Genomic DNA, 13,862 nt, shown 5'->3' with positions numbered 1-13,862 from the left:
CCTTTTACTGAGGCTGAGATTAAAAAAGTGATTTTCGACGGCACTTCCTCTTCAGCCCCGGGTCCGGATGGGTACACTTTTGACTTCTATAAAAAAACTTGGCATGTCATTGGTTATTATCTTTGTAATGCTGTTAAGAGTTTCTTTACTTCGGGACAACTTCCTAAAAGGGTTAAAGCTACTGCTATTACGCTTATTCCCAAAAGACCTCATGCTACCAATATTAATGACTTCAGGCCTATTTCTTTATGCAATGTTTTTTATAAGATTATAGCCAAGCTTCTTGCTAATAGACTAAATTCTGTTTTACCCTTTATTATTCATGAGAGCCAGGCTGGTTTTATTAAGAACAGAAGCACTACTGACAATATTTTACTCGCTTCTGAGGTGCTTAGAGAATTTAATTTTACTAGAAATATGTTTTGTGCTAAGTTGGATATTAGAAAGGCTTTCGATACCGTTTCTCGAGGCTTTCTTTTAAACAGAATGAAGCAAAAGGGGTTCCTTGAGCTTTTTATTAAATGGGTTCAAGGTTGCATTTCTGATGTCTATTTCTCTATTTGCTTAAACGGATCTCTGGAAGGCTTCTTTAAATCTTCCTCTGGCTTAAGACAAGGTTGTCCCTTATCTCCTCCTCTTTTTTGTTTAATAATGGATGCTTTATCTTGTAGTCTTTCTTCTGAATTTTCATCCAATAACTTGGCTGGGTTTAATTATAAAGGTAACCCCTTTAACCACCTCTTGTATGCAGATGATTTATTAATTTTTGGTAATGCTAACATTCAGTCTGCTTCTAGTTTAAATAATATTCTTAATAATTTTGCTGAGGCCTCTGGTTTGTTCATTAACCATGACAAATGCTCTATAATTTTCTCAAAAAATTCGGTTAATGTTGCTCAAGTCTGCAATAATTTAGGTATTGCTCATATAAGTAATAACATTATTTATTTGGGCATCCCCATCTCCTCTGAGAGACTAAAATCTTCTCATTTTGAGAAGTTGGTTAGCAATATTATTTCACTGCTTGATGGTTGGAAGGTCCGTCTCCTATCCCTGGCTGGTAGAGTACAGTTTTTAAAGTTTACTATTTCTAACACTTTAGCCTATTGGATTAGAGGATCCATTATTCCCAAAGCCATTTGTAAAACTATTTCTAAACTCTGCTCTAAATTTCTGTTTCATGGCAATATTAATGGGAAAAAGGTGCATATGATCTCTTGGGATAAAACTGTCATTCCTAAGGAGAAGGGCGGCTTAGGGATTGCTTCTATAGAATCCCTTTACTACAGCGCCAACTGTTCTTTTAATTGGCGTCTCCTAACTCAAGAGTCCTTAATTTCTGCTTGGTTTAAATATAATTACTGCTCTCCCTGGAAACCCCCTTCGGTTAAATCATTTAACCTTTCAAATATCTTCTAACTCTAGTTTATCCTTTTTTTGGGACCCTTGGTTAGATGGCAAGGCTTTAAGTAAGTTAATTCCTGCTGACAAACATTTAACCAGACTTCTGGTTAAAGATTGCATTAGTAATAATGAGTGGATTTTCCCGGAATCTTTGCCTGAAGTGGTTGCTCACGAGATTAATAATAATATTAACATTAAAGAGCAACCGGCTGTTGCTTGGGATGGCTCTTCTAGTCCTAAGTTCAAAGATTTCTTTAACTCTTATTATTCCCATCTGAATGATGTTTCGTGGAAAAATTCTATCTGGCACAAACATTACTCTCTCAGATATTCTACTTATACCTGGATGGCTGTTTTGCAGAAATTAAAAACTGCAGACTTGCTATTAAGGAGAGATATCCAGATCAATCCTGTTTGCTTCCTTTGTCACAAGGCGCCCGAAGATCATAATCACATTTTCTTTTTCTGTGATGTTTCCTTTTATATTATTACTAATCTCATACCCGAGTTAAATGCATTTTTATTTAGACCAAATTTGCTGCAGATTTTGGACTATTTGGAGAACTCTAATTTACTATCCAATGGCGAAAAATCGTTCTGCTTTCTGACTGTCTGCTGCACTGTGTATCAAATTTGGAGAGAAAGGAATTTCAGAAGATTTGCTAGCAAGTGGAATAGCCCAGATTCGGTGATTAACAATATTAAAAATGCCACACACGTCAAAGCCTGTTCCTGGAAAGATTACAATCTGATCAAAAATAAATTCCAGAGATAATCGACTATGAGACGATTTCCTTTTCTGTTTTCTGTTGTTTCTTAACTTTTCTTATCGTTCATCTGTTATGTCTTTGTGTGCTGGGTTTTGTTCCAGCTTTGGGTCTAGGTTTTTTCATGTTTTTCTTTAAGTTCGGTTATGTTTTTCCTTTCCTTTAACTTTTGTTGTATCTGTCTTTTGTCTAAATAAAATGGGCTATGCCCCTATTTACCCCAAAAAAAAAAACAATATCGTTCTTGCTATAATTTGTCATACGCGAGTAGTTGAATAATTAAGTGCCTAATGAGATAACTAAAAGTATAGTTAATCACTTCAAAATTTAAATAATTAATAAAATTTTAACTAGTAGCAAGCCGGTGGGGTTCGTGCCCCTAGGGTCTCAATATAATTCCGACGTTGTTTGGAAGAAATAGGGATGCAAAGTAAAAAAAAAAAGAAGAATGCAAAGTAAGGTACAAATTGTGTAAACTATTTTAGTTTATTTTTTAAGCGAAAACTGTTTACATCACAAGCAAGCTCGATTGACCTCCCCCACCACCACCGATCATCGCTACATTCTGCCAGCCACCACCAACTGTCAGCAACCACCTATCGTAGGCTGCCACAGCTATCTTTCGCCACCCATCTTGTTGTCATCACCCGTCATCGACTACCACAGTTGGCCGCTGCCACTCGTTGCCAACCATCACCATCGACCACCATCTTAAAATTTTACACTATATTCATTTAATTCCAAAAAGTTAATGATATTAATTTAAATTTATTTTAAACTCTATAAACAACTCTAAAATATTTCTTTTACACTATATTTCTTTTTTAGTCACCCAAAAGTCCCTCAACTATATAACTAAAACATATAACTTGATAATATATCAAATTATACTTTAAAAAAGTTTTAATCTTTTTTAGTTCTAATCTTTTGTTGTTGTTGTTGTTTAATCAAAACCCAAAAAAAATCCTAATTGAACTATTGAAGCATCATTATTGGCAGATAAAGGCTTCGTTTGGGAAAACTTTTTTATTGCTTCTTAAATTAGCTTTTTAATTTAAAATTTAAAATTTTTATACTAAAAATCTGCTTTAAGAAGCGTTAAGAAAGCCGTCCCAAATGAAGCCAAAGCAATCTCCAAAAAAGCAATTGTTTCCAATCTTGACCAGCAATTTCTTATAGCATGTTGGAGATGCTGTGGTAGCACTGAATCGAACCTTATAAAAACGATATATGATTTAATGGTTTCCTCAAGCAGGATAGATGTGGAGACCATCTTATAATTCAGGTGAGTGGAGAGTTAACTTGTATGACCTTTGGTAGATTCTTAAGTATGCACGGTAGAATGAGAGAATAGAGAATAGAGAACAGATTTCTCAAGAACAGGTTTCTCTGTTCTTGATAGAGACGAAGGAGACAGGGGGTAAAGTAAACAGAGAAAGGCTATCTTTTCTCTCCTGTGAAAGTAGAGAATACATTGTTTTATAATAGAGTCTAGTACGGAAACCTATCTGAAAACCAATCAGCATGTGACAACTCATTATGTAATAAATACAGTAAATGCTAAAATACTCTATTACTCTAATATGCCCCCTCAAACTGATGAGTTCTACGTGACCGTCAGTTTGCTGCGAAGCATGTGAAACCGCAAAGTGGAGAGTGGTTTAGTTAGAACATCAGCAGTTTGATCAATAGAGCTGATAGGTAGCAAGGCTATGTTGTTCTTTTGAATTTGATCTCGTATGAATTTTTTATCAATGTCCACATGTTTTGTACGAGCATGAAACACCGGGTTATGAGCCAAAGCAATCGCTGAAGTGTTGTCACAAAAAATTTATGTAGGATAGTCCTGATGAAGACCGAAATCTTGAAGAAGCTTGCGGAGCCAAATGACGTCGGTGGTGAGTTCGGCAAGAGCCCTATATTCCGACTCGGTGGACGAACGGGCCACCGTATTTTGCTTCTTTACTGTCCATGAGATGATGTTATCGCCGAGAAAAGAACAATACCCGGATGTGGATTTTCGTGTTATTGGATCTTCGGCCCAGTCCGCATCTGAAAAGGATTTAAGAAGTAAGTTAGTTTTGGTGATTGGTATACCAAAATCCAACGTACCTTTGATGTATCTTAGAAGACGTTTGAGCTGATATGTATGTTGCGGTTGAGGATCTTGCATGTGCTGGGACAGGAGGTTGACACTGTATGCGATATCTGGTCGAGTTAGGGTCAAGTACTGAAGGGAGCCGGTGAGCCTTCTGTATAGTGTAGGATCCGAAAGAATTGGTTCTGGGTGAAACACGGTAGGAAGCTTTGTGCAGTTAGGATTGGAGAGTGGTTTACAGTCCATGAGATGAGCTAGCTGGAGTAATTGAGTTGCATATTTCCTTTGGGATAGGAACAGATTGTTATTGATACGTTGAATCCTGATGCCAATGAATTCACTTGCTTCACCTAATTGCTTGAGAGAAAATTCGGTTGAGAGCTTGTGTAGAATGTCTCGAATAGTGTTGGGTTGGTTTCCTGTGATTAAAATATTGTCAACATATATAAGCAGAAAAATAAGATCCTTATCTTTGCGGTATATGAGGAGGGACGGATCAGCAAGACTGTGAGTGAACCCGATGGATTCAAGAAATTTGGTGAACGTGTTATACCACTGTCTTGGAGCTTGTTTTAACCCATATAGCGCCTTATGTAATTTGCATACGTGATGGGGTCGGGAGCTATCCTCGAAGCCGCGGGGTTGATACATATAAACTGTTTCATTTAATGTGCCGTGAAGAAACGCATTTGCGACGTCCAGTTGTTGTACCTGCCACTCGTTAGCGATAGCAATAGAGAGTAATATGCGTATAGTAGGCAACTTTACAACGGGACTAAAAGTTTCAGTGTAGTCGACACCGAATTCCTGATTGTTGCCTTGAGCAACTAAACGAGCCTTGTATTTGGCAATGGAACCGTCCGTATGATATTTGGTTCGGTACGTCCATTTGCAGCCGAGAATGGAGGCATTAGCAGGCGGTTTGACGAGGCTCCAAGTGGATTGTTTTTGTAGTGCAAGGAACTCGGCAGCCATTGCTTGACGCCATTCGAGCTTCTGAACCGCCACATTATAAGACGTGGGATCTGGATTGACGGGCTGAGTAGTAGAGTGAAACAGATTCAGGCGATCAGGATGTTTGAGAGATCCGGTTCTGCTACGGGTTATCATGGGATGAGAGGATGTGTTTGGTACGTCAGGTTGAGGAGTTATGATAGGTGGGGGCAAAGTATTTTGAGAACTTGTATTGACGTTGGGATCTTGAGGAGTAGGAAGTGGCGGGTCACTTAGTGTAGGAGCATGAGTATTAGCTTGTGTAGCAGATACCGGAATTAGAAGACTAGGAACGGTGGTATGAGGAGTATTGATCGATGCAGGAGCAAGTTTTGAGAAGGGAAAATGTTGTTCGGTGAAAGTAACGTGTCTTGAGATAATGATCTTGTTTGTATCTAAGTTTAGACACTTATACCTTTTGTAAGTGTCAGAGTATCCCAAGAAGACACATGGTGTAGATCTTGGTTGAAGTTTGTGACGATGTATTGGTGGTGTTAGAGGGAAACATTGGCAACCGAAGACGCGTAAGTTGCTGTAGTCTGGTTTTGTTCGATGAACAAGTTCGAAGGGAGAAATGTCATGGGTAGTGGATGTGGGCATTTTGTTAATTAGGTAGACAGAGGTGAGTACAGCGTCCGGCCAGTACTGGTAGGGAACGGATGAGGCATGAAGCAACGTGCGAGTCGTCTCGATAATGTGACGGTGTTTCCGCTCAGCTAGGCCATTTTGTTCAGGCGTATAGGGACAGGATCTTTGATGGATGATGCCTTGTTTGCGGAGATAGTCAGAGAACTCATGGTTCACATATTCGGAACCTCCATCGGTCCTAAGAATCTTGATTTTATGCGCAAGATAATTTTCAACCTGATTTTTAAAATTGATAAACGTATGTAAAACATCATATTTTCGACGTAAAGGAAAAAGCCAAGTGAAGCGAGTACAATCGTCAGTGAAAATGACATAGTAAAGGTATCCTTGCGTGGAAACAATCGGGGCCGGACCCCACACGTCGGAATGTATAGTAGCTAGAGGAATAGTTTGTCTGTTTTGAGAATGCTCAAATGACAACTTATGTCCTTTAGACTCTTTACAAGATTGACAAGTGAATTGCTTTTCAATCTTGATATTACTATTACATTTATTAATTTTGTCTATTATTCCTTTGTGCGGATGTCCAAGCCTTTGATGCCAAAGGTTGGAGTACATGTTCGCAGCAGCCAAAGCTTTATTCGGAGAGATAGTTTGCGCCAGCTGAAGAGGGTAAAGTCCTTCATTGCACGGACCTTGAAGGAGGATTTGATGGGTCATCGGATCCTTGAATGTAAAACCATTAGCATAAAAAATTATCGAGAGATTGTTATCTTTCGTAAGACGAGATATAGACAGTAAGTTGTAAGCAAGAGAGGGAGAATGAAGAATGTTAGATAAGTGCAGCTTACGAGAGGGGGTTGGAAGGATTCCAGCCCCTGAATGAGCGACGTTGATGGAGCTACCGTCGTCGATGGTGATGTTCTTTGAACCTTGATATGGAGAAGTAATAGACATATTATCGAGTGAGTTTGTTAAATGCGTGGAGGCACCCGAGTCTAGAAACCAAGTGTTGTCTGAATTGTTTGCTGCCGCAAGAAGTGCATTGTTGACAGTCCTGGCATTGGGTGTGTATTGTGCATTTAGACGATGCCAGCAAGAATTTGCGGAGTGCCCTTTCTTGAAGCAGATTTGGCAGATGATTGAGCTGGAGGGGTTGGATCGGGTATGTCCCGTTGAGGTTGAATTTTGTCTGCCGCGGGACCTTCTGCCACGCCCCCTGGAGCCGAATAAGGCCATATTAGGATCGGTAGGCGTATGCTGCCGAGCTGCATCTGCTGCAAGATGAATCTCTTCGCTAAGGAGAAGAGGGTAGAGTTGATCGAGACTTATCGGGTTGAGCATTGTTCGGATTGATGTCTTGAACGATTGGTATGGAGGAGGAAGACCGTTTAAGATGTAGAGGATTATATCCTCTATATCTACCGTTGAGCCTGCAGCAGCGATTTGGTCCACCAATGATTTAATTTCTGAGAGGTACTGTGTCATGGTGGATGTTTTGAGAGACACATTGTGAAGTTCATTCTTGAGTTGAATGACTTTCGAACGGTTTGAAGCTTGAAACCGAGATTCTAGCGATTGCCAGATTTCAGCGGTGGACTCCAACGAGATCACATAAGGCAAGATAGAAGGTGAAATGGTCGAACAGAGGGCAGCCGATAATGTTTGATCGGTCAGATGTCTGTTACCCGTACTGATGGTGGAAGACGACGAGCCTTCTTGAATCTGGTCGGAGGAGGTAGGAAGCGAAGGTGGCGGAACAAGAAAGCTGTAGAACCCATTTGCACGAATGATTTTCAGGATTTGGGATCGCCAGATGGCATAGTTGTCGGCAGCGAGCGGCGTAGTGACGAAGTTCTTGATGCTGGAAACAACGAACTTCAGGTTTGCCGGAATTGTGGAATCGGTGATGACATTGTTGTCGTCGGAGTTTTGGACAGAGGCAGATTGAGACATTGGTTTAGCAGTTGAGAGAACTGGCGACTGATACCATGTAGAATGAGAGAATAGAGAACAGATTTCTCAAGAACAGGTTTCTCTGTTCTTGATAGAGACGAAGGAGACAGGGGGTAAAGTAAACAGAGAAAGGCTATCTTTTCTCTCCTGTGAAAGTAGAGAATACATTGTTTTATAATAGAGTCTAGTACGGAAACCTATCTGAAAACCAATCAGCATGTGACAACTCATTATGTAATAAATACAGTAAATGCTAAAATACTCTATTACTCTAATATGCACAAGACCAGCAGATTAAACAGACAATAAGGAGAAAGATAGTATCAGTAGGGATTCTTCGAAACCAAGCTATTCAATGGCTTAATATGGCTCATAGTTATTTTTTTTTTTTTAAGAAAATATAGAAGAATATGCACAAACTCCAATAGTGGCACCATAGAATTAATCCAAATTTCAAAGAAAAACCAATGCACGCATGAAATTATTATAAGTGTTTCAAAAAGGATTGTGCATGCTCCAAAGCATCAACACTTTGAAATTATCATGCAAGTCAGAACATAATAAGAAAGTTAAACATCAACAACAAAGATTTATAATAAAAAACCTTAATAAAAGATAAAAAAAGATATCAGTGCTTCTGGAATTGTTCATTTTTGCACTTCAAACGCATGATCGAAAAGAAAATTTCTTCGCATATTGTAGACTTTTGCCGAGTTATTTTTGTTTTTTTTTTTCCTCATGATTTTAAAGATTTAATTGATGTTAATGAATAGATTCATTGCTCATCGCTTTACCGCTCAAACTATACTGCACTCAAGGGACATGTATGGGAGAAATTATTCTGTGTAGATGACGAATGCAGTTTACTGTCCGTAGATCAAGTAGAATCTGTCACATCAGTAGTACCGAGCCGGGTACCAAGCGGTACCGAGCATGAGGTGATCTGACGCATTCTGGTTGGTTATCTAGATGGTGTTCGGCGTCCGCACATAGAATGATTTCTTCATAGAATAAGTATTATATCCGGGATTGTAGGCATCATTGATTGGACCATGAGAGCAGATGACCGTACTAAAAAATTTATTCCAATGCCACCACACCTGAGGAAGGGGAGAATGCAAATTAGCACAAGCAAGTTTCGGTCTGATAAAGATAGAGGAATCATCAACTCATTGTGCAAAAGACCATGTGACTAATTCAATGGCAAAAAAGCCTCCCAATAAGGCAAAGCAAGTGTGGCAAGTGTCAAATAGAGTCTTGAAGTAGAAGATAAGGGCAACGAGTTGTGAGGGGCAATTTTTGCCTTTTTAGGTTTTAAGGATAAAGTGGCCAAAACCAAGCTGAAGAGACAGATCCTCTAATGTTTTTTTGTAGTATGACTGCAAACTGATTAGTATGATCCGAATTTGGTAACAGAACCTACAATCTCAAAATAAACTTCCGGCGTTGGAACTGCTTTCTTATTGCTTCTTAAAACAGTTTGTAAGGTTTGCAAGGTTTGCAAGTAACAACAAGACCCAACATTAACATTAGGGTTTGTAAGGTTTGCGAGTCCACCCGCGTCCCACGTCCGCCTGCCTGCGTGCCCGAGCTCGCATCCCGTGTCGAGTTGGGTCAACACGACAACCCGACGGGTCGGGTCCGGTCTATGTTTTCGACCCATTTGCCTACCCGGGTCGGGTTAGGGTCGACCCGATTGAACCCGGGTCAGTTCCGGATTCGACTCGAACCCGACCCGTAACCCGAGATTGACACCCCTATTTAACATGCCCGATGTAGAAAATAAATAAATTGACAGCAAAACATAAGGTTAAAATTTTTATAAAAATTGTTGTAGATACCATATCTAAAATTAAAAAATGTATTTTGTAATGAATGAAAGAATGGGATGGGTTTAATGATTATCCCTGTAGCTCACCAGTTGTTAATGATAGCATCAAACTCCTTTTCAATTTTAGTAGTTAGTACCTCACAAAAGACAAATACCATGAAATCGTCTAATGATCTCTGATAAGTGATTGAAACGCAGATTGTGAAAGCACCTTCACTATAGCTTCCACAGCATGTAAGAAAAAAAGAAGTTTTATTTCTACGAACAGGTTATAGCTTCAGCAACAGTCATTTCCCAGAATAAGATTGCATCTAGAGTTAACTTAATAGGATCCTCGATCATAATCGGGCAATTCGAGCTTGCTCAAGCTCCAAGAAGGCAAGAAGAAAGAACAAAGAGAAACAAGTGAGGAATTTATTCCCATGTCTCATCCTTCGCAAATGGAGGCATTCATATACGATAATTCACAAGGCCAACTGACTCAACTTACTACTAAGCTAATTACAATTGGGCTTCGATCCCTAGAGCCGACAACATGCATCACATAATGAACAAAAATCATAAATCCGTCATGTTATACTTCAGATTATCCAAAAGAGAGAGAGAGAGAGAGAGAGAGAGAGAGAGAGAGAGAGAGAGAGAGAAGATACAAAAACCATAGAGCCGACAACATGTATGAGAAAACTTTGGATGATCTCTCAGAAAATAATAATAAAAATAATAATTAAACCTCATGTCTAGGTCTAACTCACATAGTATCCATTAAAGCTGATGGCATGCAAGAGCACAACCCTAAATGATCAAAATTGAATCATCCAAACTCGATCCATAACAGATCTAGCGTGAGCTCGCAGATCTCTTACAAACCGGCCCACAGATAAATGAAGAAATGTAGCAGAAATCATTAGAAAATAAGGAATACATACATCCAGAAAAAAGCAGATGATAGTAAGAGAAGACAGGTCCAAGAGGAAGGGAAGGTCGGTCGGCCAACAAAAGACGAAGGCTCAAACATATCTCATTATTGAAACTCCATTTTATTAAACGGCTTTTTCTCTACCTCCTTTTCTAAAACTCATTTTTATGTAAGCATAAACCAAAACAAACGAAGCCTTAAGCTTTGCTATTAAATTTTGCTAAAATTTATCATTTTTTAGTTTGTTATTTGTAGAATTCAGTATTTAAATAAATATGAGATTTAATCAGAAGCCCAAATATTAGAATATGATATTAAGATTTTGTTTTGCATGCTTTTTTATTGCTTCTTAAAATAATTTTTTAGTAGCAAATTAAAATTTTTATACTAAAAAATTGATTTAAGAAACAGTAAGAAAGTCGTCCAAAGAAAGCCTAAGACAATTTTTTTAGTAGCAAATAAAAAATTTTATGATAAAAAATTGATTTAAGAAACAATAAAAAAGTCGTCCAAATAAAGCCTAAGACAATTTTAGAATAAAAAGGGATAATCAACGTCGGTGCTGATTGAGATTGTGTTAGTTGACCTATGAGGAGTCATATTTTTATTGGGTCAGGTAACCTGATGTAGAGATACATCAGGTACCGAATAAAAAAATGCCACATGCACTTACACTTTAAACAAAAAGCACTCAGCTTTAAACAAAAAGTAAGTGCATGTGGCATTTTTTTATTGAGTACCTGATGTATCTCTATATCAGGTTACCTGACCCAATAAAAATTCCATCAACTGCGTAGAGATGTCAAAAGAAGATCATTGAGGTGGCACTATCGAAGAAGCTTAATCTACTTATCAAGTTTGCATTGCTTAGAGATTTAACTCATTTTAGCTATTTAACTTCTAGGGCTAGAATATTAGTAAACTAACCTCACTTGAAAGAACTTTTATTACGTCCTCTGACCGGACGTAGCTCTACGTTCGGTCAGAGGATTGTTACTCGGTTTTTGCTCGGTATTTGGTCGGTATTGTTAGGTATTATTTAGTAATAACGAGGAATACCGCTCTGTGAATACCAATACCGAGTAATACGAGTAATACAGAGTAATCCCAAAAAATACCGAGTTTTTCTAGAAAAAACTCTGTATTTTTGGGGATTACTCGGTATTGCTCAGTATTACTCGGTATGTTATCTTCACATAATGGAATTTCTTGTTATTGTTGGTATTGCTCGGTATTTCTCGTTTTGTGCCTACGATCTTAGTGCAGGCCGAACGTAGCTCTACACGTTCATCGGACCAAATAAAAGTTCCACTTGAAAGGCTCTCAAGAAAAAAAATGATCAGAATATCCATATATAAATTATATCATGATGAGATTAAGAATCATCCAATTTATTTTAATATTAGTGCGATAAAATTTCTTATTACACATCATAAATCTCAAAATAAATTTAATAATTTTTAAACTCATTATAATATATTTTATATCAGGATATTCTCACAAATTCTTTTCATGACTTTTGGCCCTTAATATTAGTGTTTGATGGTGATCGACTTATATTGCATTTTTTTATAATAGATTTAAATGTGAATTGATATGTTTGAGTCATAGTAATAAAAATAAAAAGTGAAAAATGATTGTTACAAATTCTGAGCCAATTATAAATAGATTGAAAATTGTTTGGTATAGAACTTATTAAATCTCGTGTGACTGTTTAACTATAAAGCGAATTTAAAGAGCCGAATCTTCCCTCTCGCGTTCATTGATACTTGAATATGGCAAAAAGAGGATTTTAGAAATACGGGATTTAGCATGAAAAGGGGGAATTTTTCATCTACGGCGACTTTCATTTGCCGTGAGATTTGATTTTGTATTTTAGGCTATTTGGCTAGATTTCGCTCAAATCCACCTCAAATCTAGCCTAAATCCTAGAACCAAAGAGCCCCTTAATATATATAATGTGTGTTTTCATATGTCTTTCTTTAGCTATTTTTCAGTGGACAAAACAGATGTGTTTTCCTCTCATAAACTTAGAATTAATATCGAATTACTTTGAGAAAAAATATCTTTCTTTTAATAAATAAAGAATATTATTATTTTTTTAAATAATGGATAAAATTTTTTTATAGCTATTACATTATAAAAAAATATTTTATTACAAAATTTTATGAAAAAAAGAAAAATTTATAGTCAAATATGTTTGTGATTATTGTTTAAAAATATAATTATGAGAATATTATATCAAATGAAGTTTTAATTAGCACAATTAATTATTATTATTATTATTATTATTATTATTATCATCATGAGCACAATCTCTTATGACTAATCTAAAACAAAGTAATAAATAACCTCTCATCATCATGTTCCTAGCGCTACAAAAATAATCTTTTCATCTCAACCCCTCACAATAAATCAATGAGGCTTAGTTTTGGGTCGGTTTCTTAAGTTTCTAAAGTTATTTTCTAGCACAAAAATTTTAATTTTACTAGAAAATTATTTTAAGAACGGTAGTAAGATAAATCCCCAACAATTACAACACCAGAAACTTCTTTAGATGCTTTCCAAAAAACCATAATCATTGTCTTCTTTCCAAAAAACAGGTCAGCCACAATATTCCCTAAAACCTAATCCTATATTCAATATGATGAATATCAATATTTTATTTTATATAGGATGGTCCCCCCTACTCCTAAAGTTAAGGCAAAGCATGGGTGCATTAGTATAAAATTAGTTTATTAAGTATGAGGACCATTCAGCGATGATGCCATATCCAAACATAAATGGTAAATAAAGGGTCCCGTAGATTTGAGATATAGTTCATTTTTGGTAGAGATGAGTGTCGGGCCAGATGGATGTGCTGTGGTTTTGTTCACCTCTCACTATTGCATTATATTTTGTTGTTTATAGTGAAGTGACAAGATTGCTTTTGAGCTTTGTGTAGTGTATCTAATTAGCTCGCAAACTTTGAGAAGGAGAAAATGCAAAACCTTGGCATGTTCATATGAATTTTGTTGGATTTAGAGATTGACTTTGTGATGGTAGATTTTTATGTGGAGTGATAGAATTAAGGAGAATTTTTTTTTTTTGTCATTATATATACTAGTTATATAATATATAATATATATCATGCTTAGATATTACCTATATAATATATATATATTAGATATATATATATATATATATATAATATATATATATATATATATAAGTATTAATATATATATATAATAATATGCAAAAATTGTTTCTCGAGCAAACAATTTGGCAGGTTTAACGGAAATAGGGGAAGTATGATGTCTCGGGCGT

At 36.9% G+C, this 13,862-nt stretch overlaps 1 protein-coding gene across 2 annotated transcripts in view; it reads right to left on the bottom strand.

The window, feature by feature from the left end:
• LOC110098578 (50S ribosomal protein L33-like) overlaps positions 1–10,646 on the bottom strand; it is a 27,854-nt gene extending 17,208 nt beyond the window's left edge. The window contains exon 1 of one of the 2 annotated variants that reach the window (XM_020825438.2): positions 10,564–10,646. The gene's annotated coding sequence lies outside the window, so the exon portion shown is untranslated. Of the gene's footprint in view, positions 1–10,389; positions 10,531–10,563 lie in introns of those variants that run through there. The other variant, XM_028698051.1, reaches the window with a different exon arrangement.
• Between the last annotated feature and the right edge of the window lie 3,216 nt (positions 10,647–13,862).

This window comes from Dendrobium catenatum, unplaced genomic scaffold (assembly GCF_001605985.2).
Source record: "Dendrobium catenatum unplaced genomic scaffold, ASM160598v2 fragScaff_scaffold_1038, whole genome shotgun sequence".
Taxonomy (NCBI): Eukaryota; Viridiplantae; Streptophyta; class Magnoliopsida; order Asparagales; family Orchidaceae; genus Dendrobium; species Dendrobium catenatum.
This window is presented reverse-complemented; position numbering and strand designations above follow the sequence as displayed.